General features: G+C 33.8%; 1 long non-coding RNA gene across 14 annotated transcripts in view; it reads left to right on the forward strand.

The window, feature by feature from the left end:
- The first annotated feature begins 516 nt into the window (after nt 1–516).
- Nucleotides 517–25,379, forward strand: part of LOC129924415 (uncharacterized) — a 29,763-nt gene continuing 4,900 nt past the window's right edge. For 4 of the 14 annotated variants that reach the window (XR_008776344.1, XR_008776354.1, XR_008776356.1 and 1 more), the window contains exons 1-5: nt 520–751; nt 859–962; nt 1,205–1,398; nt 2,096–2,220; nt 2,699–2,876. This is a non-coding gene — a long non-coding RNA (uncharacterized LOC129924415). Of the gene's footprint in view, nt 752–858; nt 963–1,204; nt 1,399–2,095; nt 2,221–2,695; nt 2,877–25,379 lie in introns of all 14 variants that reach the window. The other 10 variants (XR_008776352.1, XR_008776355.1, XR_008776346.1 and 7 more) reach the window with 7 other exon arrangements.

A 25,379-nucleotide genomic window follows, 5' to 3' on the forward strand; every position in this document is an offset into this window, starting at 1 on the left:
TGGTTCTCTAGCCATCAAGAATTCTGGACATACTTTCCATTCATCTGTGTATTGAGCTTCAAAGGCAAGTAGTTCATTTAAATGTTAAGGATTTACCTTTTTTTAACATAATGTATACTGAAGTGATAGGCAAATTATGAATATTGTAATGCTTATTTTTAAATGTGTATAGTGTATAGTGTATAGTGATTACTTTTAAGCAATTTTTTTTAGATGCAATTTATTTACTTAAATGCTCTGCTATTTGATATCTGGTTGAATTCAGATGATAACAATTGCCTCTTAATCTGTAATTATAAAATTATTTATTTAGCTTGCACTATTTTTTTAAATAGTTCAAGATGTTGAGTATTGATTCAACTTTTAGCTTGGGAGATAAATAGCCAAAGCTGTAAATAGACAGGCCAGGTAATTGAAACTAGAGGTAAACATCATGGGAAGTCCAATTATAAGGCAAGTATTTTTCCTTTATATTTTATTTAACATAATTAGTCAAACTATGTAATACTTATAGGCTTAACTATTGTTTCCATAGAAACAACTTTTTTTTAAATACCATGAGATATTGTATTTAAGAGATATTCTAGCTCAGTATATGTTGTTTCCATATATCATCATCTTAACAAGCACACATTCTCTGCTGCCAACAGTACCAATTTGTCAACCAAGCAACAAATATTCCTTGGTAATCTGCTATCAGATAACAGTTTTCTCGTTGGCATTTTTATGAATTAAAGCTTTCAAGGCTTAAGTAAGACTTACTTTTTTTTTCTTTGACTGCTAATTCTAAAATAATTTATCATTGCATGTTAAAAATAATAAAGAACTTTTTATACATATTTCTCTACCATTTTTCAGTGTTTTGGTCAAGTTTCAGATTTGTTTAGCATAATCCTGTACTACATATTAACAAATGTTTGGTGTGTCTAGTTCATCTCTCTCACTATGAAGATGGCTACACAGTGAGTACAAAGTTTTATTTTCATTCACAACACAAATTTTACTATAGAAAAAAATAATAAAAGCTATAGGTATTTAGTTTGCTAAACAACCTTCTTGTTATAGTGATAAGTTTATTTGATGCATAACTAAGCCTTGAACAATGCATCATCATAACTAATATAATGTTAAAAGGCATTTATTAGTTTAAAATTTAGGTCAATCAAATAAGATAATGTGATCTAAACTGTTTTCTGGGTACCAGCTATCAGCAATGCACCCCTATGATATACAAGTCTTCATTGCCAAGTCACTCTGCCAAACAGTGTGTACACCTTTCTTGCAGTGGTAGTACTTTACTGTACTTCAATCACTTCAGGAGTCTGGATATGTCAGCCCAAGGCCAAGGAGATCAAGTTTGTGTCCAAGGTTACTTAGGTAATTCTCTAAGAACAATAGGTGAGTTGAATTCTAGTGTACCAGTCAAATATCTTTTAGCAAAATGAAAAAAAATAATTTTGTTATAACATATAAAAAATCTATTATAAAAACACAATGTCTAGAGTTTTAGAGTACTTGTTTCAGACCATCTGATCATAGGTCAGATAGTGTTAAGCTCAACTGTTTCTATGGTCAATGGTTAACCATGGGTTGTTTGGCCAGCAAATTTTCAGATATTGCTCTAGTTTTAGGTTTATAAGATACATTTTCTTCTAAAGGGAATCAATTAGGACCAAAATATAAACTTTTATAAAGAGGTGTACTTAATCACGCAAGAGCTGCTTCACATTTACTGTAAGAATGTTTGAATAGTGCATACATTTTCATAATAACTTACCCTGTGATTTGTAAGGTTGACAATTTATTATATATTTTTGTTTTTAGAAAGTATACTGTATTATATAAAAAGAGCATGCATTGTCCTATAATTCTATACCAAAATGGTAACGTTTTCTGATTACAAACAAAAATGTTATTGAAGTTTAATCATAACAGGGTGGAATTGAAGCATTAACAATTCTGTCAGAATGTGGAAAATAATTACGGAGAAAAATTTATACACATGGGCAAGGCAATTACTGTGTTTCCTTTTTTTTCTTTTAAATATATTATTGCCATGTTTCTTTCAATTTGTAAATTTGCTTCAACATTTCAGGTTTTTTTTTTTAAAGACACACACTACATGTTGCTGATCTGTGGGTTAGTGGCTCAATCATTGTGCACTGATTCTCCACTGATGCCTAGATTGCCATAAGTTTATCTATTGATCTACAGATCAAGGTAATAAATATTTTTCTACTCTATAACCCAAGAGCTTCTTCTTTAGGATACATTGTTTTTACACTATGCGCCTAATTCTGTTGTATGTTTTAGGACCCTAGCAATAGTTTCTTAAACTTTCAGACAATCAGAGCTAGTTTAGAATGAAAGCACAAAACAAAAGCCAGATCTGTATAGTGTTTTTTTTTTTTCTGAAAATGTTTTTAAAGAAAAGTCCAGATATAGCAGCTTATAAGGCCAACTTGGGAAATTAGGTATTTTTAAAACTTGTACTTATACTAAAGATATTTGAAGTATTTTTAAACTAGCTCTGTTTTTCAAGTTTTTTATTTATTTGTTTGCATTAGATTTAAATTTTTTAAATTAATTATTTGAAAAAAATATTTAGTTGCACTATTTTATCAATACTGCATTATATGATAATGCATTTAGATGTGATATATATCTGTTAAACAGATATATCTGTCAAATCAAGTAGGGACTAAATGGTCTATTAAACATGAGGTCAAGGAAAAAGGATGAACATTTCAAGGCTGCAGGAGGAACATTAAACATCTCTCTCACTGTGAAAAGATTCTACCGATCTACAAATGATCAACATGTTTTATCTAAAGTTCATCTGCCATTTCTTCAAATGGAGCCATAGTCAGAATAAGGTAAGAAATATTCTTATACTTCACAGCATTTATTTTTTTGTAAAGTGATGATCCTGCATTAGTTGTATGTTGTTTGTGCATGTTACTTTAAATATCCTGCATTAGTTGTATGTTGTATATGTATGCATGGTTCCTGTATTTGTTTTGTATATTATGATGTCAGTAATTACTTCACAAACACATAACAACTTCACACACAACTTGCAAGTTCACCTGTCTAGTTAAAGAAATTTGTATTGTATTTGTTTTAGTAGTGTCTAGTTATGAAAGTAAACTGAATTTTCATTTGTTAAACTTAGTGATATACCATTTTAATTTCAGTTAAAATATGTGGATGTTCCTATTAAATTTTTCAGAAAAACTGAATTGCTCTGAAATAATTCCAACTGTATAAATGTAAATATATTTCAACAAATAATGGAATTGGATTCTTTGTCATTTGGATTAATTCAATAGTAATGTATTCTAAATATGGAATTCAAACACAAAAATGAAAAGTTGTGAATCACCATCAACTTTCACTTTGCCACTTGGAGATTGGGATGATTCAAGTTACTGGAGATTGGGATAATTCAAGGTACTATTGTTGGGAGTTAATGTGAAAAAAAAAATCTACTATTCCATGTGATATGATATACAATTGCATGCAAAAAATCCTAACCCTAACACATTCAATGAACAATCAGTATGAACGTTTCCACCAAAGGAAATGTTGCCGCTCATGATGCATCTATTTATTTGGCTCCAGATATTCAACTGACGCACATTCGCAAAACAAATGTAAAAAAAAAAAAGATTTAATCCATTACATGTATATAATTGTGCAGGAACATTTGGGATTGTCATTTGTATCACACTCATCTCTCATTCATTGAGACTCTACACTTAATCTGGTGATCAAAATGTGTTTGCAATTCACAGTGAAATCATTCTTTGAGTGCTTAAAAAAGAAATTCATAAGGATGTATAACTGTGTTAGACGTCTTCATTTATATTCCGATGGAAGGTTTGTAACAATAATTAAGTCACACTCAAGGAACATAAGAACCTGTCCATCAAAGGAAATATCGCCGCTCGTGATGCAACGCACACTAATCAACATTTGTACTTGCAGACCAACTAAATAGTTGCGGAGAAAACACATTTAATTGATGACTTTACTATGTTTAGCTTAGGACTTTTCAAAAGCGAAGACTGGACTCTTTAGCCATCTTCGTGTTCATAGGAAGGATTAATGGAGGACTTTTAAAATCGAAGACTGGACTCCTTAGCCATCTTCGTGTTTATAGGAATGATTAATGGAGGAATTTTAAAAGCGAAGACTGGACTCCTTAGCCATCTTCGTGTTCATAGGAATGATTAACGTAGGAATTTTAAAAGTGAAGACTGGGCTCTTTAGCCATCTTCATGTTAAAAGGATGTAGTTGAGGACTTTTTCAAAGAAGATCGGTCTCGGTGGCCATCTTTGTACTTATAGGAAAGGATATTGTATTATGTTTTAAACATGAGGATTTTTAGCTGAGGACTAGATGTATTAATAGTCATCAATTGAATTGTTGATCCAAGACAAAATAGTTGGTTATGTCTGTGTGCATTTGTAGACAACCCAGCAGTGCACATCCTTTTTCTTGTTTTGCTTTTTTCACGTGCTACAATGCCTTGGACAAAGCATCATCATAACTTGGAATGTTTAAAGGCATTATAAAAATATCATAGAAGAATGAGTTTGTGAAATAACCGGTTATTTCAGTTCAGTTGAATAATAGTTGGGACATAATTAGTTGAGTGCAAGCTTTGAGGCTGATTCAACTCACTCGACATTAGTTGAGTGCGAAGTTTGTGAGGCTGCTTCAGCCCTCAAACCGGATGCTTGTAGACCACCTTCAATAGCTTGAACACGACGTCATCAAAAATATTGTTACAGTCAGTTCATCAAAATGAAGTTGTCGGTCGACAAGCTCAAAACAGGAGTCAGCCGAAAATGCAAGCCTGAAACTTTTTATTGGGCTCCAGCTATTCAACTGATGCACGTTTGCAAAACAAATGTTAAAAAAAAAAGGATGAAAATAGAAGCCATCAGATGTATATGATTGTGCAGGAACAGTTGGGATTTGTGTCGTTTGTATCATGCTCATCTCTCATCCACTGAGACATTGTGAAGCGATGTAACCAGTGATGTTTTGGAACATCTCTATTTAATTGTGATGAGGATATCTACAAACGTTTGTGTACAAATATGTGATAATTCGCAGATTTTTCATCTCTGCACTTAATGTGGTGATCAAAATGTATTTGCGATTCCCAGTGAAATCATTCTTTGAGTGCTTAAAAAAGAAATTCATAAGGATGTATAACTGTGTTAGACGTCTTCATTTATATTCCGATGGAAGGTTTGTAACAATAATTAAGTCACACTCAAGGAACATAAGAACCTGTCCATCAAAGGAAATATCGCCGCTCGTGATGCAACGCACACTAATCAACATTTGTACTTGCAGACCAACTAAATAGTTGCGGAGAAAACACATTTAATTGATGACTTTACTATGTTTAGCTTAGGACTTTTCAAAAGCGAAGACTGGACTCTTTAGCCATCTTCGTGTTCATAGGAAGGATTAATGGAGGACTTTTAAAAGCGAAGACTGGACTCCTTAGCCATCTTCGTGTTTATAGGAATGATTAATGGAGGAATTTTAAAATCGAAGACTGGACTCCTTAGCCATCTTCGTGTTTATAGGAATGATTAATGGAGGAATTTTTAAAGCGAAGACTGGACTCCTTAGCCATCTTCGTGTTCATAGGAATGATTAACGTAGGAATTTTAAAAGTGAAGACTGGGCTCTTTAGCCATCTTCATGTTAAAAGGATGTAGTTGAGGACTTTTTCAAAGAAGATCGGTCTCGGTGGCCATCTTTGTACTTATAGGAAAGGATATTGTATTATGTTTTAAACATGAGGATTTTTAGCTGAGGACTAGATGTATTAATAGTCATCAATTGAATTGTTGATCCAAGACAAAATAGTTGGTTATGTCTGTGTGCATTTGTAGACAACCCAGCAGTGCACATCCTTTTTCTTGTTTTGCTTTTTTCACGTGCTACAATGCCTTGGACAAAGCATCATCATAACTTGGAATGTTTAAAGGCATTATAAAAATATCATAGAAGAATGAGTTTGTGAAATAACCGGTTATTTCAGTTCAGTTGAATAATAGTTGGGACATAATTAGTTGAGTGCAAGCTTTGAGGCTGATTCAACTCACTCGACATTAGTTGAGTGCGAAGTTTGTGAGGCTGCTTCAGCCCTCAAACCGGATGCTTGTAGACCACCTTCAATAGCTTGAACACGACGTCATCAAAAATATTGTTACAGTCAGTTCATCAAAATGAAGTTGTCGGTCGACAAGCTCAAAACAGGAGTCAGCCGAAAATGCAAGCCTGAAACTTTTTATTGGGCTCCAGCTATTCAACTGATGCACGTTTGCAAAACAAATGTTAAAAAAAAAAGGATGAAAATAGAAGCCATCAGATGTATATGATTGTGCAGGAACAGTTGGGATTTGTGTCGTTTGTATCACGCTCATCTCTCATCCACTGAGACATTGTGAAGCGATGTAACCAGTGATGTTTCGAAACATCTCTATTTAATTGTGATGAGGATATCTACAAACGTTTGTGTACAAATATGTGATAATTCGCAGATTTTTCATCTCTGCACTTAATGTGGTGATCAAAATGTATTTGCGATTCCCAGTGAAATCATTCTTTGAGTGCTTAAAAAAGAAATTCATAAGGATGTATAACTGTGTTAGACGTCTTCATTTATATTCCGATGGAAGGTTTGTAACAATAATTAAGTCACACTCAAGGAACATAAGAACCTGTCCATCAAATCGCCGCTCGTGATGCAACGCACACTAATCAACATTTGTACTTGCAGACCAACTAAATAGTTGCGGAGAAAACACATTTAATTGATGACTTTACTATGTTTAGCTTAGGACTTTTCAAAAGCGAAGACTGGACTCTTTAGCCATCTTCGTGTTCATAGGAAGGATTAATGGAGGACTTTTAAAAGCGAAGACTGGACTCCTTAGCCATCTTCGTGTTTATAGGAATGATTAATGGAGGAATTTTAAAATCGAAGACTGGACTCCTTAGCCATCTTCGTGTTTATAGGAATGATTAATGGAGGAATTTTTAAAGCGAAGACTGGACTCCTTAGCCATCTTCGTGTTCATAGGAATGATTAACGTAGGAATTTTAAAAGTGAAGACTGGGCTCTTTAGCCATCTTCATGTTAAAAGGATGTAGTTGAGGACTTTTTCAAAGAAGATCGGTCTCGGTGGCCATCTTTGTACTTATAGGAAAGGATATTGTATTATGTTTTAAACATGAGGATTTTTAGCTGAGGACTAGATGTATTAATAGTCATCAATTGAATTGTTGATCCAAGACAAAATAGTTGGTTATGTCTGTGTGCATTTGTAGACAACCCAGCAGTGCACATCCTTTTTCTTGTTTTGCTTTTTTCACGTGCTACAATGCCTTGGACAAAGCATCATCATAACTTGGAATGTTTAAAGGCATTATAAAAATATCATAGAAGAATGAGTTTGTGAAATAACCGGTTATTTCAGTTCAGTTGAATAATAGTTGGGACATAATTAGTTGAGTGCAAGCTTTGAGGCTGATTCAACTCACTCGACATTAGTTGAGTGCGAAGTTTGTGAGGCTGCTTCAGCCCTCAAACCGGATGCTTGTAGACCACCTTCAATAGCTTGAACACGACGTCATCAAAAATATTGTTACAGTCAGTTCATCAAAATGAAGTTGTCGGTCGACAAGCTCAAAACAGGAGTCAGCCGAAAATGCAAGCCTGAAACTTTTTATTGGGCTCCAGCTATTCAACTGATGCACGTTTGCAAAACAAATGTTAAAAAAAAAAGGATGAAAATAGAAGCCATCAGATGTATATGATTGTGCAGGAACAGTTGGGATTTGTGTCGTTTGTATCACGCTCATCTCTCATCCACTGAGACATTGTGAAGCGATGTAACCAGTGATGTTTCGAAACATCTCTATTTAATTGTGATGAGGATATCTACAAACGTTTGTGTACAAATATGTGATAATTCGCAGATTTTTCATCTCTGCACTTAATGTGGTGATCAAAATGTATTTGCGATTCCCAGTGAAATCATTCTTTGAGTGCTTAAAAAAGAAATTCATAAGGATGTATAACTGTGTTAGACGTCTTCATTTATATTCCGATGGAAGGTTTGTAACAATAATTAAGTCACACTCAAGGAACATAAGAACCTGTCCATCAAAGGAAATATCGCCGCTCGTGATGCAACGCACACTAATCAACATTTGAACTTGCAGACCAACTAAATAGTTGCGGAGAAAACACATTTAATTGATGACTTTACTATGTTTAGCTTAGGACTTTTCAAAAGCGAAGACTGGACTCTTTAGCCATCTTCGTGTTCATAGGAAGGATTAATGGAGGACTTTTAAAATCGAAGACTGGACTCCTTAGCCATCTTCGTGTTTATAGGAATGATTAATGGAGGAATTTTAAAAGCGAAGACTGGACTCCTTAGCCATCTTCGTGTTCATAGGAATGATTAACGTAGGAATTTTAAAAGTGAAGACTGGGCTCTTTAGCCATCTTCATGTTAAAAGGATGTAGTTGAGGACTTTTTCAAAGAAGATCGGTCTCGGTGGCCATCTTTGTACTTATAGGAAAGGATATTGTATTATGTTTTAAACATGAGGATTTTTAGCTGAGGACTAGATGTATTAATAGTCATCAATTGAATTGTTGATCCAAGACAAAATAGTTGGTTATGTCTGTGTGCATTTGTAGACAACCCAGCAGTGCACATCCTTTTTCTTGTTTTGCTTTTTTCACGTGCTACAATGCCTTGGACAAAGCATCATCATAACTTGGAATGTTTAAAGGCATTATAAAAATATCATAGAAGAATGAGTTTGTGAAATAACCGGTTATTTCAGTTCAGTTGAATAATAGTTGGGACATAATTAGTTGAGTGCAAGCTTTGAGGCTGATTCAACTCACTCGACATTAGTTGAGTGCGAAGTTTGTGAGGCTGCTTCAGCCCTCAAACCGGATGCTTGTAGACCACCTTCAATAGCTTGAACACGACGTCATCAAAAATATTGTTACAGTCAGTTCATCAAAATGAAGTTGTCGGTCGACAAGCTCAAAACAGGAGTCAGCCGAAAATGCAAGCCTGAAACTTTTTATTGGGCTCCAGCTATTCAACTGATGCACGTTTGCAAAACAAATGTTAAAAAAAAAAGGATGAAAATAGAAGCCATCAGATGTATATGATTGTGCAGGAACAGTTGGGATTTGTGTCGTTTGTATCACGCTCATCTCTCATCCACTGAGACATTGTGAAGCGATGTAACCAGTGATGTTTCGAAACATCTCTATTTAATTGTGATGAGGATATCTACAAACGTTTGTGTACAAATATGTGATAATTCGCAGATTTTTCATCTCTGCACTTAATGTGGTGATCAAAATGTATTTGCGATTCCCAGTGAAATCATTCTTTGAGTGCTTAAAAAAGAAATTCATAAGGATGTATAACTGTGTTAGACGTCTTCATTTATATTCCGATGGAAGGTTTGTAACAATAATTAAGTCACACTCAAGGAACATAAGAACCTGTCCATCAAAGGAAATATCGCCGCTCGTGATGCAACGCACACTAATCAACATTTGAACTTGCAGACCAACTAAATAGTTGCGGAGAAAACACATTTAATTGATGACTTTACTATGTTTAGCTTAGGACTTTTCAAAAGCGAAGACTGGACTCTTTAGCCATCTTCGTGTTCATAGGAAGGATTAATGGAGGACTTTTAAAATCGAAGACTGGACTCCTTAGCCATCTTCGTGTTTATAGGAATGATTAATGGAGGAATTTTAAAAGCGAAGACTGGACTCCTTAGCCATCTTCGTGTTCATAGGAATGATTAACGTAGGAATTTTAAAAGTGAAGACTGGGCTCTTTAGCCATCTTCATGTTAAAAGGATGTAGTTGAGGACTTTTTCAAAGAAGATCGGTCTCGGTGGCCATCTTTGTACTTATAGGAAAGGATATTGTATTATGTTTTAAACATGAGGATTTTTAGCTGAGGACTAGATGTATTAATAGTCATCAATTGAATTGTTGATCCAAGACAAAATAGTTGGTTATGTCTGTGTGCATTTGTAGACAACCCAGCAGTGCACATCCTTTTTCTTGTTTTGCTTTTTTCACGTGCTACAATGCCTTGGACAAAGCATCATCATAACTTGGAATGTTTAAAGGCATTATAAAAATATCATAGAAGAATGAGTTTGTGAAATAACCGGTTATTTCAGTTCAGTTGAATAATAGTTGGGACATAATTAGTTGAGTGCAAGCTTTGAGGCTGATTCAACTCACTCGACATTAGTTGAGTGCGAAGTTTGTGAGGCTGCTTCAGCCCTCAAACCGGATGCTTGTAGACCACCTTCAATAGCTTGAACACGACGTCATCAAAAATATTGTTACAGTCAGTTCATCAAAATGAAGTTGTCGGTCGACAAGCTCAAAACAGGAGTCAGCCGAAAATGCAAGCCTGAAACTTTTTATTGGGCTCCAGCTATTCAACTGATGCACGTTTGCAAAACAAATGTTAAAAAAAAAAGGATGAAAATAGAAGCCATCAGATGTATATGATTGTGCAGGAACAGTTGGGATTTGTGTCGTTTGTATCACGCTCATCTCTCATCCACTGAGACATTGTGAAGCGATGTAACCAGTGATGTTTCGAAACATCTCTATTTAATTGTGATGAGGATATCTACAAACGTTTGTGTACAAATATGTGATAATTCGCAGATTTTTCATCTCTGCACTTAATGTGGTGATCAAAATGTATTTGCGATTCCCAGTGAAATCATTCTTTGAGTGCTTAAAAAAGAAATTCATAAGGATGTATAACTGTGTTAGACGTCTTCATTTATATTCCGATGGAAGGTTTGTAACAATAATTAAGTCACACTCAAGGAACATAAGAACCTGTCCATCAAAGGAAATATCGCCGCTCGTGATGCAACGCACACTAATCAACATTTGAACTTGCAGACCAACTAAATAGTTGCGGAGAAAACACATTTAATTGATGACTTTACTATGTTTAGCTTAGGACTTTTCAAAAGCGAAGACTGGACTCTTTAGCCATCTTCGTGTTCATAGGAAGGATTAATGGAGGACTTTTAAAATCGAAGACTGGACTCCTTAGCCATCTTCGTGTTTATAGGAATGATTAATGGAGGAATTTTAAAAGCGAAGACTGGACTCCTTAGCCATCTTCGTGTTCATAGGAATGATTAACGTAGGAATTTTAAAAGTGAAGACTGGGCTCTTTAGCCATCTTCATGTTAAAAGGATGTAGTTGAGGACTTTTTCAAAGAAGATCGGTCTCGGTGGCCATCTTTGTACTTATAGGAAAGGATATTGTATTATGTTTTAAACATGAGGATTTTTAGCTGAGGACTAGATGTATTAATAGTCATCAATTGAATTGTTGATCCAAGACAAAATAGTTGGTTATGTCTGTGTGCATTTGTAGACAACCCAGCAGTGCACATCCTTTTTCTTGTTTTGCTTTTTTCACGTGCTACAATGCCTTGGACAAAGCATCATCATAACTTGGAATGTTTAAAGGCATTATAAAAATATCATAGAAGAATGAGTTTGTGAAATAACCGGTTATTTCAGTTCAGTTGAATAATAGTTGGGACATAATTAGTTGAGTGCAAGCTTTGAGGCTGATTCAACTCACTCGACATTAGTTGAGTGCGAAGTTTGTGAGGCTGCTTCAGCCCTCAAACCGGATGCTTGTAGACCACCTTCAATAGCTTGAACACGACGTCATCAAAAATATTGTTACAGTCAGTTCATCAAAATGAAGTTGTCGGTCGACAAGCTCAAAACAGGAGTCAGCCGAAAATGCAAGCCTGAAACTTTTTATTGGGCTCCAGCTATTCAACTGATGCACGTTTGCAAAACAAATGTTAAAAAAAAAAGGATGAAAATAGAAGCCATCAGATGTATATGATTGTGCAGGAACAGTTGGGATTTGTGTCGTTTGTATCACGCTCATCTCTCATCCACTGAGACATTGTGAAGCGATGTAACCAGTGATGTTTCGAAACATCTCTATTTAATTGTGATGAGGATATCTACAAACGTTTGTGTACAAATATGTGATAATTCGCAGATTTTTCATCTCTGCACTTAATGTGGTGATCAAAATGTATTTGCGATTCCCAGTGAAATCATTCTTTGAGTGCTTAAAAAAGAAATTCATAAGGATGTATAACTGTGTTAGACGTCTTCATTTATATTCCGATGGAAGGTTTGTAACAATAATTAAGTCACACTCAAGGAACATAAGAACCTGTCCATCAAAGGAAATATCGCCGCTCGTGATGCAACGCACACTAATCAACATTTGAACTTGCAGACCAACTAAATAGTTGCGGAGAAAACACATTTAATTGATGACTTTACTATGTTTAGCTTAGGACTTTTCAAAAGCGAAGACTGGACTCTTTAGCCATCTTCGTGTTCATAGGAAGGATTAATGGAGGACTTTTAAAATCGAAGACTGGACTCCTTAGCCATCTTCGTGTTTATAGGAATGATTAATGGAGGAATTTTAAAAGCGAAGACTGGACTCCTTAGCCATCTTCGTGTTCATAGGAATGATTAACGTAGGAATTTTAAAAGTGAAGACTGGGCTCTTTAGCCATCTTCATGTTAAAAGGATGTAGTTGAGGACTTTTTCAAAGAAGATCGGTCTCGGTGGCCATCTTTGTACTTATAGGAAAGGATATTGTATTATGTTTTAAACATGAGGATTTTTAGCTGAGGACTAGATGTATTAATAGTCATCAATTGAATTGTTGATCCAAGACAAAATAGTTGGTTATGTCTGTGTGCATTTGTAGACAACCCAGCAGTGCACATCCTTTTTCTTGTTTTGCTTTTTTCACGTGCTACAATGCCTTGGACAAAGCATCATCATAACTTGGAATGTTTAAAGGCATTATAAAAATATCATAGAAGAATGAGTTTGTGAAATAACCGGTTATTTCAGTTCAGTTGAATAATAGTTGGGACATAATTAGTTGAGTGCAAGCTTTGAGGCTGATTCAACTCACTCGACATTAGTTGAGTGCGAAGTTTGTGAGGCTGCTTCAGCCCTCAAACCGGATGCTTGTAGACCACCTTCAATAGCTTGAACACGACGTCATCAAAAATATTGTTACAGTCAGTTCATCAAAATGAAGTTGTCGGTCGACAAGCTCAAAACAGGAGTCAGCCGAAAATGCAAGCCTGAAACTTTTTATTGGGCTCCAGCTATTCAACTGATGCACGTTTGCAAAACAAATGTTAAAAAAAAAAGGATGAAAATAGAAGCCATCAGATGTATATGATTGTGCAGGAACAGTTGGGATTTGTGTCGTTTGTATCACGCTCATCTCTCATCCACTGAGACATTGTGAAGCGATGTAACCAGTGATGTTTCGAAACATCTCTATTTAATTGTGATGAGGATATCTACAAACGTTTGTGTACAAATATGTGATAATTCGCAGATTTTTCATCTCTGCACTTAATGTGGTGATCAAAATGTATTTGCGATTCCCAGTGAAATCATTCTTTGAGTGCTTAAAAAAGAAATTCATAAGGATGTATAACTGTGTTAGACGTCTTCATTTATATTCCGATGGAAGGTTTGTAACAATAATTAAGTCACACTCAAGGAACATAAGAACCTGTCCATCAAAGGAAATATCGCCGCTCGTGATGCAACGCACACTAATCAACATTTGAACTTGCAGACCAACTAAATAGTTGCGGAGAAAACACATTTAATTGATGACTTTACTATGTTTAGCTTAGGACTTTTCAAAAGCGAAGACTGGACTCTTTAGCCATCTTCGTGTTCATAGGAAGGATTAATGGAGGACTTTTAAAATCGAAGACTGGACTCCTTAGCCATCTTCGTGTTTATAGGAATGATTAATGGAGGAATTTTAAAAGCGAAGACTGGACTCCTTAGCCATCTTCGTGTTCATAGGAATGATTAACGTAGGAATTTTAAAAGTGAAGACTGGGCTCTTTAGCCATCTTCATGTTAAAAGGATGTAGTTGAGGACTTTTTCAAAGAAGATCGGTCTCGGTGGCCATCTTTGTACTTATAGGAAAGGATATTGTATTATGTTTTAAACATGAGGATTTTTAGCTGAGGACTAGATGTATTAATAGTCATCAATTGAATTGTTGATCCAAGACAAAATAGTTGGTTATGTCTGTGTGCATTTGTAGACAACCCAGCAGTGCACATCCTTTTTCTTGTTTTGCTTTTTTCACGTGCTACAATGCCTTGGACAAAGCATCATCATAACTTGGAATGTTTAAAGGCATTATAAAAATATCATAGAAGAATGAGTTTGTGAAATAACCGGTTATTTCAGTTCAGTTGAATAATAGTTGGGACATAATTAGTTGAGTGCAAGCTTTGAGGCTGATTCAACTCACTCGACATTAGTTGAGTGCGAAGTTTGTGAGGCTGCTTCAGCCCTCAAACCGGATGCTTGTAGACCACCTTCAATAGCTTGAACACGACGTCATCAAAAATATTGTTACAGTCAGTTCATCAAAATGAAGTTGTCGGTCGACAAGCTCAAAACAGGAGTCAGCCGAAAATGCAAGCCTGAAACTTTTTATTGGGCTCCAGCTATTCAACTGATGCACGTTTGCAAAACAAATGTTAAAAAAAAAAGGATGAAAATAGAAGCCATCAGATGTATATGATTGTGCAGGAACAGTTGGGATTTGTGTCGTTTGTATCACGCTCATCTCTCATCCACTGAGACATTGTGAAGTGATGTAACCAGTGATGTTTCGAAACATCTCTATTTAATTGTGATGAGGATATCTACAAACGTTTGTGTACAAATATGTGATAATTCGCAGATTTTTCATCTCTGCACTTAATGTGGTGATCAAAATGTATTTGCGATTCCCAGTGAAATCATTCTTTGAGTGCTTAAAAAAGAAATTCATAAGGATGTATAACTGTGTTAGACGTCTTCATTTATATTCCGATGGAAGGTTTGTAACAATAATTAAGTCACACTCAAGGAACATAAGAACCTGTCCATCAAAGGAAATATCGCCGCTCGTGATGCAACGCACACTAATCAACATTTGAACTTGCAGACCAACTAAATAGTTGCGGAGAAAACACATTTAATTGATGACTTTACTATGTTTAGCTTAGGACTTTTCAAAAGCGAAGACTGGACTCTTTAGCCATCTTCGTGTTCATAGGAAGGATTAATGGAGGACTTTTAAAATCGAAGACTGGACTCCTTAGCCATCTTCGTGTTTATAGGAATGATTAATGGAGGAATTTTAAAAGCGAAGACTGGACTCCTTAGCCATCTTCGTGTTCATAGGAATGATTAACGTAGGAATTTTAAAAGTGAAGACTGGGCTCTTTAGCCATCTTCATGTTAAAAGGATGTAGTTGAGGACTTTTTCAAAGAAGATCGGTCTCGGTGGCCATCTTTGTACTTATAGGAAAGGATATTGTATTATGTTTTAAACATGAGGATTTTTAGCTGAGGACTAGATGTATTAATAGTCATCAATTGAATTGTTGATCCAAGACAAAATAGTTGGTTATGTCTGTGTGCATTTGTAGACAACCCAGCAGTGCACATCCTTTTTCTTGTTTTGCTTTTTTCACGTGCTACAATGCCTTGGACAAAGCATCATCATAACTTGGAATGTTTAAAGGCATTATAAAAATATCATAGAAGAATGAGTTTGTGAAATAACCGGTTATTTCAGTTCAGTTGAATAATAGTTGGGACATAATTAGTTGAGTGCAAGCTTTGAGGCTGATTCAACTCACTCGACATTAGTTGAGTGCGAAGTTTGTGAGGCTGCTTCAGCCCTCAAACCGGATGCTTGTAGACCACCTTCAATAGCTTGAACATGACGTCATCAAAAATATTGTTACAGTCAGTTCATCAAAATGAAGTTGTCGGTCGACAAGCTCAAAACAGGAGTCAGCCGAAAATGCAAGCCTGAAACTTTTTATTGGGCTCCAGCTATTCAACTGATGCACGTTTGCAAAACAAATGTTAAAAAAAAAAGGATGAAAATAGAAGCCATCAGATGTATATGATTGTGCAGGAACAGTTGGGATTTGTGTCGTTTGTATCACGCTCATCTCTCATCCACTGAGACATTGTGAAGCGATGTAACCAGTGATGTTTCGAAACATCTCTATTTAATTGTGATGAGGATATCTACAAACGTTTGTGTACAAATATGTGATAATTCGCAGATTTTTCATCTCTGCACTTAATGTGGTGATCAAAATGTATTTGCGATTCCCAGTGAAATCATTCTTTGAGTGCTTAAAAAAGAAATTCATAAGGATGTATAACTGTGTTAGACGTCTTCATTTATATTCCGATGGAAGGTTTGTAACAATAATTAAGTCACACTCAAGGAACATAAGAACCTGTCCATCAAAGGAAATATCGCCGCTCGTGATGCAACGCACACTAATCAACATTTGTACTTGCAGACCAACTAAATAGTTGCGGAGAAAACACATTTAATTGATGACTTTACTATGTTTAGCTTAGGACTTTTCAAAAGCGAAGACTGGACTCTTTAGCCATCTTCGTGTTCATAGGAAGGATTAATGGAGGACTTTTAAAAGCGAAGACTGGACTCCTTAGCCATCTTCGTGTTTATAGGAATGATTAATGGAGGAATTTTAAAATCGAAGACTGGACTCCTTAGCCATCTTCGTGTTTATAGGAATGATTAATGGAGGAATTTTTAAAGCGAAGACTGGACTCCTTAGCCATCTTCGTGTTCATAGGAATGATTAACGTAGGAATTTTAAAAGTGAAGACTGGGCTCTTTAGCCATCTTCATGTTAAAAGGATGTAGTTGAGGACTTTTTCAAAGAAGATCGGTCTCGGTGGCCATCTTTGTACTTATAGGAAAGGATATTGTATTATGTTTTAAACATGAGGATTTTTAGCTGAGGACTAGATGTATTAATAGTCATCAATTGAATTGTTGATCCAAGACAAAATAGTTGGTTATGTCTGTGTGCATTTGTAGACAACCCAGCAGTGCACATCCTTTTTCTTGTTTTGCTTTTTTCACGTGCTACAATGCCTTGGACAAAGCATCATCATAACTTGGAATGTTTAAAGGCATTATAAAAATATCATAGAAGAATGAGTTTGTGAAATAACCGGTTATTTCAGTTCAGTTGAATAATAGTTGGGACATAATTAGTTGAGTGCAAGCTTTGAGGCTGATTCAACTCACTCGACATTAGTTGAGTGCGAAGTTTGTGAGGCTGCTTCAGCCCTCAAACCGGATGCTTGTAGACCACCTTCAATAGCTTGAACACGACGTCATCAAAAATATTGTTACAGTCAGTTCATCAAAATGAAGTTGTCGGTCGACAAGCTCAAAACAGGAGTCAGCCGAAAATGCAAGCCTGAAACTTTTTATTGGGCTCCAGCTATTCAACTGATGCACGTTTGCAAAACAAATGTTAAAAAAAAAAGGATGAAAATAGAAGCCATCAGATGTATATGATTGTGCAGGAACAGTTGGGATTTGTGTCGTTTGTATCACGCTCATCTCTCATCCACTGAGACATTGTGAAGTGATGTAACCAGTGATGTTTCGAAACATCTCTATTTAATTGTGATGAGGATATCTACAAACGTTTGTGTACAAATATGTGATAATTCGCAGATTTTTCATCTCTGCACTTAATGTGGTGATCAAAATGTATTTGCGATTCCCAGTGAAATCATTCTTTGAGTGCTTAAAAAAGAAATTCATAAGGATGTATAACTGTGTTAGACGTCTTCATTTATATTCCGATGGAAGGTTTGTAACAATAATTAAGTCACACTCAAGGAACATAAGAACCTGTCCATCAAAGGAAATATCGCCGCTCGTGATGCAACGCACACTAATCAACATTTGCACTTGCAATTAAGTAGTTGTGGAGAAACACATTTAATTGATAAATTTACTGTCATTAGCTTAGGACTTTTCCTTTGTGGGTGGTGAGTCCTTAATGTTTGGCTGCACACTTGGTAGGTTTTTCCTATCTGAGCTTGAGTTATTGCCATAAATGAGATAATTGAAATTAATATGTTTTAGTTTTTTTGTTACTATAAATAACTGACATTTTTCTGGATGTAAAGACATGCTCCAATGTGATTCCCTTTTTTGTAATTCATCTAATTTTCTTTGTAAAATTTCTGTATCTTGAGTTGTTTTTATTGTTTTATATATTATTCAATTGTCTGGAAACAATCTGACTTTTGTTCCTGAACTTATGCAATTTGGTAAATTATTTATGTACATTAAAAATAGTACTAAACCTAAGACTGAACCACATTTCCATCGACATGAATATTGATCATATAATTGACTTTTTTTTTTTTTATAATTATAAAGTTCCATTTCATATTTTTTTTTTATAATTATAAAGTTCCATTTCAGATCTTTAAATTTTTCCAGTAATCCAACCACACAAAAACTTAATCTTCTATCAGCCTTCTCATGTTGCAGTGTTAACTTTTTATGTTCCTTTGTCTTCTTCATTGCTTATCTGAATTAGCTCTTGCTACTTTAGAAGTAAAATAACTGTTTTCTCTTACTTTATTTACAAATTCAAATTCATTCTTTAATAACATATAGCCTCCAATTAACTTTTAAAAAAATATTGTTAAAGGACTCTTTGGATTGCATCCAATTATCAATTCAAATGGAGAGTAGCCAGGAGTAGTTCTATCATCAATTCAGTAGTTATTATTGCCTTTGTAAGTGACCTCTAGCGTTCTCACCCTGAAGCCGCATGCAACCATGTGCTCTCTTCTGTGTCTTATAAATAGAGAGACTTCTTTTGGTCTGACAGTTATGCTGGGCAGGGCATGTATTCCATATGGGTGATGAACGTATGCCAAAAGCAGTCTTTTTTGGTGAGGTGAAAGATGAACATGGTAACAGTGAATATTTCCAATAATCAGGGGACAAACATTTTTCATCACCATAGCTGTGATTCTTTCTGTTATCCATGGGCAGTCAATAAATGCTATTGGACATGATATATTGTTGTTTTGCCAGCATAATTTTCTTACTGTTACCCATCATATTTTCTTAGTTTTACCTGTCATATTTTCTTAGTTTTACCTGTCATATTTCCTTAGTTTTACATGTCATATTATCTTAGTTATACCTGTTATATTTTCTTAGTTATACCTGTCATAGTATCTTGTTTTAACATGTTTATCATTAGCGACTGTGGTATATTTCACTAGTACACCATTAACATATGTTGGAAAAAATTATAGTTCTAGTTCAATATTATACACTGTTGCTTGAACTTCATTTGTATTAACATTATTGCTTTGTTACCTATTCTGATTTCCAATTCCTTATCTATTTCTTGGTACATTATATTTTTGGAGAATTAGATTCTTGTCTTTAATGTTGATAATAAATTTCTCTTTGGTGATCTAGATTCCAATAATATTGCTTTTAACAGGATGCATTTCTTTCTTTGTTCTCTCTATTAATGAGTTAATAACACTCAAAGTCTTGCCTCTTAGTTTACATATGAATATATTAGAACAAGTATCTTCATTGTAATTGCAAGTTTTACAGATAGTCTGAAAATAACTTCAGTATTTCATCAGTTTCTTTAAGGACCCTCATTTTTTTGCCTATAAATATTCTCTTTATGCTCTCGCTTGGTAGTTTCTGTTTTGTCTCCCTTGTTTGGAATTGCAGCTTTTATTTTTCAGTTTTTTTTTTTTTTTAAATTTCTGATTCTTTGTCTGGTTTTGCTTCCTTTTAATTTCTTTCAGCATCTAGTTGCATTTCTCTCTTCTCTTTGTGCTTTGTAAATATTCTCTATATGTTCACGCTTGGTAGTTTCTGTTTTGTCTCCCTTGTTTGGAATTGCAGCTTTTATTTTTCAGTTTTTTTTTTTTTTTAAATTTCTGATTCTTTGTCTGGTTTTGCTTCCTTTTAATTTCTTTCAGCATCTAGTTGCATTTCTCTCTTCTCTTTGTGCTTTGTAAATATTCTCTATATGTTCACGCTTGGTAGTTTCTGTTTTGTCTCCCTTGTTTGGAATTGCAGCTTTTATTTTTCAGTTGTTGTTTTTTTTTTAAATTTCTGATTCTTTGTCTGGTTTTGCTTCCTTTTAATTTCTTTCAGCATCTAGTTGCATTTCTCTCTTCTCTTTGTGCTTTGTAAATATTCTCTATATGTTCACGCTTGGTAGTTTCTGTTTTGTCTCCCTTGTTTGGAATTGCAGCTTTTATTTTTCAGTTTTTTTTTTTTTTTTTAATTTCTGATTCTTTGTCTGGTTTTGCTTCCTTTTAATTTCTTTCAGCATCTAGTTGCATTTCTCTCTTCTCTTTGTGCTTTGTAAATATTCTCTATATGTTCACGCTTGGTAGTTTCTGTTTTGTCTCCCTTGTTTGGAATTGCAGCTTTTATTTTTCAGTTGTTGTTTTTTTTTTAAATTTCTGATTCTTTGTCTGGTTTTGCTTCCTTTTAATTTCTTTCAGCATCTAGTTGCATTTCTCTCTTCTCTTTGTGCTTTGTAAATATTCTCTATATGTTCACGCTTGGTAGTTTCTGTTTTGTCTCCCTTGTTTGGAATTGCAGCTTTTATTTTTCAGTTGTTGTTTTTTTTTTAAATTTCTGATTCTTTGTCTGGTTTTGCTTCCTTTTAATTTCTTTCAGCATCTAGTTGCATTTCTCTCTTCTCTTTGTGCTTTGTAAATATTCTCTATATGTTCACGCTTGGTAGTTTCTGTTTTGTCTCCCTTGTTTGGAATTGCAGCTTTTATTTTTCAGTTGTTGTTTTTTTTTTAAATTTCTGATTCTTTGTCTGGTTTTGCTTCCTTTTAATTTCTTTCAGCATCTAGTTGCATTTCTCTCTTCTCTTTGTGCTTTGTAAATATTCTCTATATGTTCACGCTTGGTAGTTTCTGTTTTGTCTCCCTTGTTTGGAATTGCAGCTTTTATTTTTCAGTTTTTTTTTTTTTTTTAAATTTCTGATTCTTTGTCTGGTTTTGCTTCCTTTTAATTTCTTTCAGCATCTAGTTGCATTTCTCTCTTCTCTTTGTGCTCTCGCCAACTCTTTAAAATATCAACTTGATTTTCTTTCCTTTCCATTTATGTCAAAACATCTTTCTTTTCTTCATCTTTAAGACCAAACAATTCAGCTACTTTCTTTACTTCAGTATATCCATCCATGTATCTATTAATACTTATCAAATGTACCAATGCATTCTATACTTTTTTATAGATAATAATGATATCTAATATCTTTTATAGTTTACAATCAATGACAATATTATCAAGCCAATACTATTGTGATTAACATAACACACTAAATTGTCAACAATCTAATAATCAATGTCATAATCAATTATTATGTCTTTACAATATATTATTTTGTCATATAGAAAGAGAAAACAAAATTAATAAAATATTATAATGTAAAAAAAAAATGTAACAAAGTTTATACCAAAATGTTACAATTATATAAATGATGATATGATGACTCAGTGCACTGAAAACTTTGATTAAATTGAGGAGGATTCGAGCAACACATTGACCTCACTCTCTTACCCTAAAGCACACCCTGTTCCAAAAGCATGATTTGGTCTATATATAAAAACAAACAAGCACAGCAGGGAAAAGACAGAAAATTTTCAAGAAATACTACATATACTTACAAATATAAATAAAAATGACTTAAAGACCCCAAGAAATTGTGCACAATATTAATACAATGTAAACATTAAAATAAACAATAGTCTAAACACAAAAATCTACAGTGTTAAATCTGCGACCTCTAAAACCTTATGTTCTGATCATATATATATATATTTTTTACACATTGAAAAAAGACAAAATTTAACAAGGACACAATATCAGTGATACCAAATTTTGACAAGAACAATACTATCAACAGCTTTCTAAATATAGAACATAAACATTAAAAATGAAAATCAAAATTATCAGTAATATATTTCAATACTGATTATCTTCCTGTAATGTCATTGAATACTAGCACTGATATAGCTCATCACTTTGAAGAGTGCTTCTTAATCTTTTCACTGTCCAACTTCAATAGAATGTATATATAAATATATATACTGTTACTTGAGTTATATAATATATATCAGCACAAAATTACTGCCTGAGTCCAAATTTACAATTACTGTCCAACTTCAATACAATATATATACTTGTACTGCACAAAATTACTATTATTTGATGAGATATATAATATACACAAATGTACTGTCTGCCGGTGTCAAAATTTACAATTACAGTTCAACTTCAATGCAATATATATACTTGTACTGCACAAAATTACTGACTATTACTTGATGAGATATATAATATACATTGGCATAAAAATATTGTCTGCCTGTGTCAAAATTTACAATCACTGTCCAACTTCAATATACTATTTACTAATTAATTGTTGGTGCAACTGAAGTGTCTGGTCAATTTTTGGGGCACCTTTTTCATTTTTCAACTGTATAGGAGTGTTTACATACTATTTACTAATGAGATATATAATATACACAAATGTAGTGTCTGCCTGGGTTAAATTTTACAATTACAGTTCAACTTCAATGCAATATATATACTTGTACTGCACAAAATTACTGACTATTACTTGATGAGATAAAAATATACATTGGCATAAAAATATTGTCTGCCTGTGTCAAAATTTACAATCACTGTCCAACTTCAATATACTATTTACTAATTAATTGTTGGTGCACCTGAAGTGTCTGGTTGATTTTTTGGGGCACTTTTTCATCCTTCAACTGTCTACAAGTGTTTACATACTATTTACTAATGAGATATATAATATACACAAATGTACTGTCTGCCTGTGTCAAAATTTACAATTGCAGTTCAACTACAATGCAATATATATACTTGTACTGCACATAATTATTGACTATTACTTGATGAGATATATAATATACATTGGCATAAAAATATTGTCTGCCTGTGTCAAAATTTACAATCACTGTCCAACTTCAATATACTATTTACTAGTTAATTGTTGGTGCACCTGAAGTGTCTGGTCAATTTTTGGGGCACCTTTTTCATTCTTCAACTGTCTAGGAGTGTTTACATACTATTTACTAATGAGATATATAATATACACAAATGTACTGTCTGCCTGGGTTAAATTTTACAATTACAGTTCAACTTCAATGCAATATATATACTTGTACTGCACATAATTACTGACTATTACTTGATGAGATATTTAATATACATTGGCATAAAAATATTGTCTGCCTGTGTCAAAATTTACAATCACTGTCCAACTTCAATATACTATTTACTAATTAATTGTTGGTGCACCTGAAGTGTCTGGTTGATTTTTTGGGGCACTTTTTCATCCTTCAACTGTCTACAAGTGTTTACATACTATTTACTAATGAGATATATAATATACACAAATGTACTGTCTGCCTGTGTCAAAATTTACAATTGCAGTTCAACTACAATGCAATATATATACTTGTACTGCACATAATTACTGACTATTACTTGATGAGATATATAATATACATTGGCATAAAAATATTGTCTGCCTGTGTCAAAATTTACAATCACTGTCCAACTTCAATATACTATTTACTAGTTAATTGTTGGTGCACCTGAAGTGTCTGGTCAATTTTTGGGGCACCTTTTTCATTCTTCAACTGTCTAGGAGTGTTTACATACTATTTACTAATGAGATATATAATATACACAAATGTACTGTCTGCCTGGGTTAAATTTTACAATTACAGTTCAACTTCAATGCAATATATATACTTGTACTGCACATAATTACTGACTATTACTTGATGAGATATTTAATATACATTGGCATAAAAATATTGTCTGCCTGTGTCAAAATTTACAATCACTGTCCAACTTCAATATACTATTTACTAATTAATTGTTGGTGCACCTGAAGTGTCTGGTTGATTTTTTGGGGCACTTTTTCATCCTTCAACTGTCTACAAGTGTTTACATACTATTTACTAATGAGATATATAATATACACAAATGTACTGTCTGCCTGTGTCAAAATTTACAATTGCAGTTCAACTACAATGCAATATATATACTTGTACTGCACATAATTACTGACTATTACTTGATGAGATATATAATATACATTGGCATAAAAATATTGTCTGCCTGTGTCAAAATTTACAATCACTGTCCAACTTCAATATACTATTTACTAGTTAATTGTTGGTGCACCTGAAGTGTCTGGTCAATTTTTGGGGCACCTTTTTCATTCTTCAACTGTCTAGGAGTGTTTACATACTATTTACTAATGAGATATATAATATACACAAATGTACTGTCTGCCTGGGTTAAATTTTACAATTACAGTTCAACTTCAATGCAATATATATACTTGTACTGCACAAAATTACTGACTATTACTTGATGAGATATATAATATACATTGGCATAAAAATATTGTCTGCCTGTGTCAAAATTTACAATCACTGTCCAAATTCAATATACTATTTACTAATTAATTGTTGGTGCAACTGAAGTGTCTGGTCAATTTTTGGGGCACCTTTTTCATTTTTCAACTGTCTAGGAGTGTTTACATACTATTTACTAATGAGATATATAATATATACAAATGTAGTGTCTGCCTGGGTTAAATTTTACAATTACAGTTCCAACTTCAATGCAATATATATACTTGTACTGCACAAAATTACTGACTAATACTTGATGAGATATATAATATACATTGGCATAAAAATATTGTCTGCCTGTGTCAAAATTTACAATCACTGTCCAACCTCAATATACTATTTACTAATTAATTGTTGGTGCACCTGAAGTGTCTGGTTGATTTTTTGGGGCACTTTTTCATCCTTCAACTGTCTACAAGTGTTTACATACTATTTACTAATTAGATATATAATATACACAAATGTACTGTCTGCCTGTGTCAAAATTTACAATTGCAGTTCAACTTCAATGCAATATATATACTTGTACTGCACATAATTACTGACTATTACTTGATGAGATATATAATATACATTGGCATAAAAATATTGTCTGCCTGTGTCAAAATTTACAATCACTGTCCAACTTCAATATACTATTTACTAATTAATTGTTGGTGCACCTGAAGTGTCTGGTTGATTTTTTGGGGCACTTTTTCATCCTTCAACTGTCTTCAAGTGTTTACATACTATTTACTAATGAGATATATAATATACACAAATGTACTGTCTGCCTGTGTCAAAATTTAGAATTGC

Source organism: Biomphalaria glabrata, chromosome 2 (assembly GCF_947242115.1).
Source record: "Biomphalaria glabrata chromosome 2, xgBioGlab47.1, whole genome shotgun sequence".
Lineage (NCBI taxonomy): Eukaryota > Metazoa > Mollusca > Gastropoda > Planorbidae > Biomphalaria > Biomphalaria glabrata.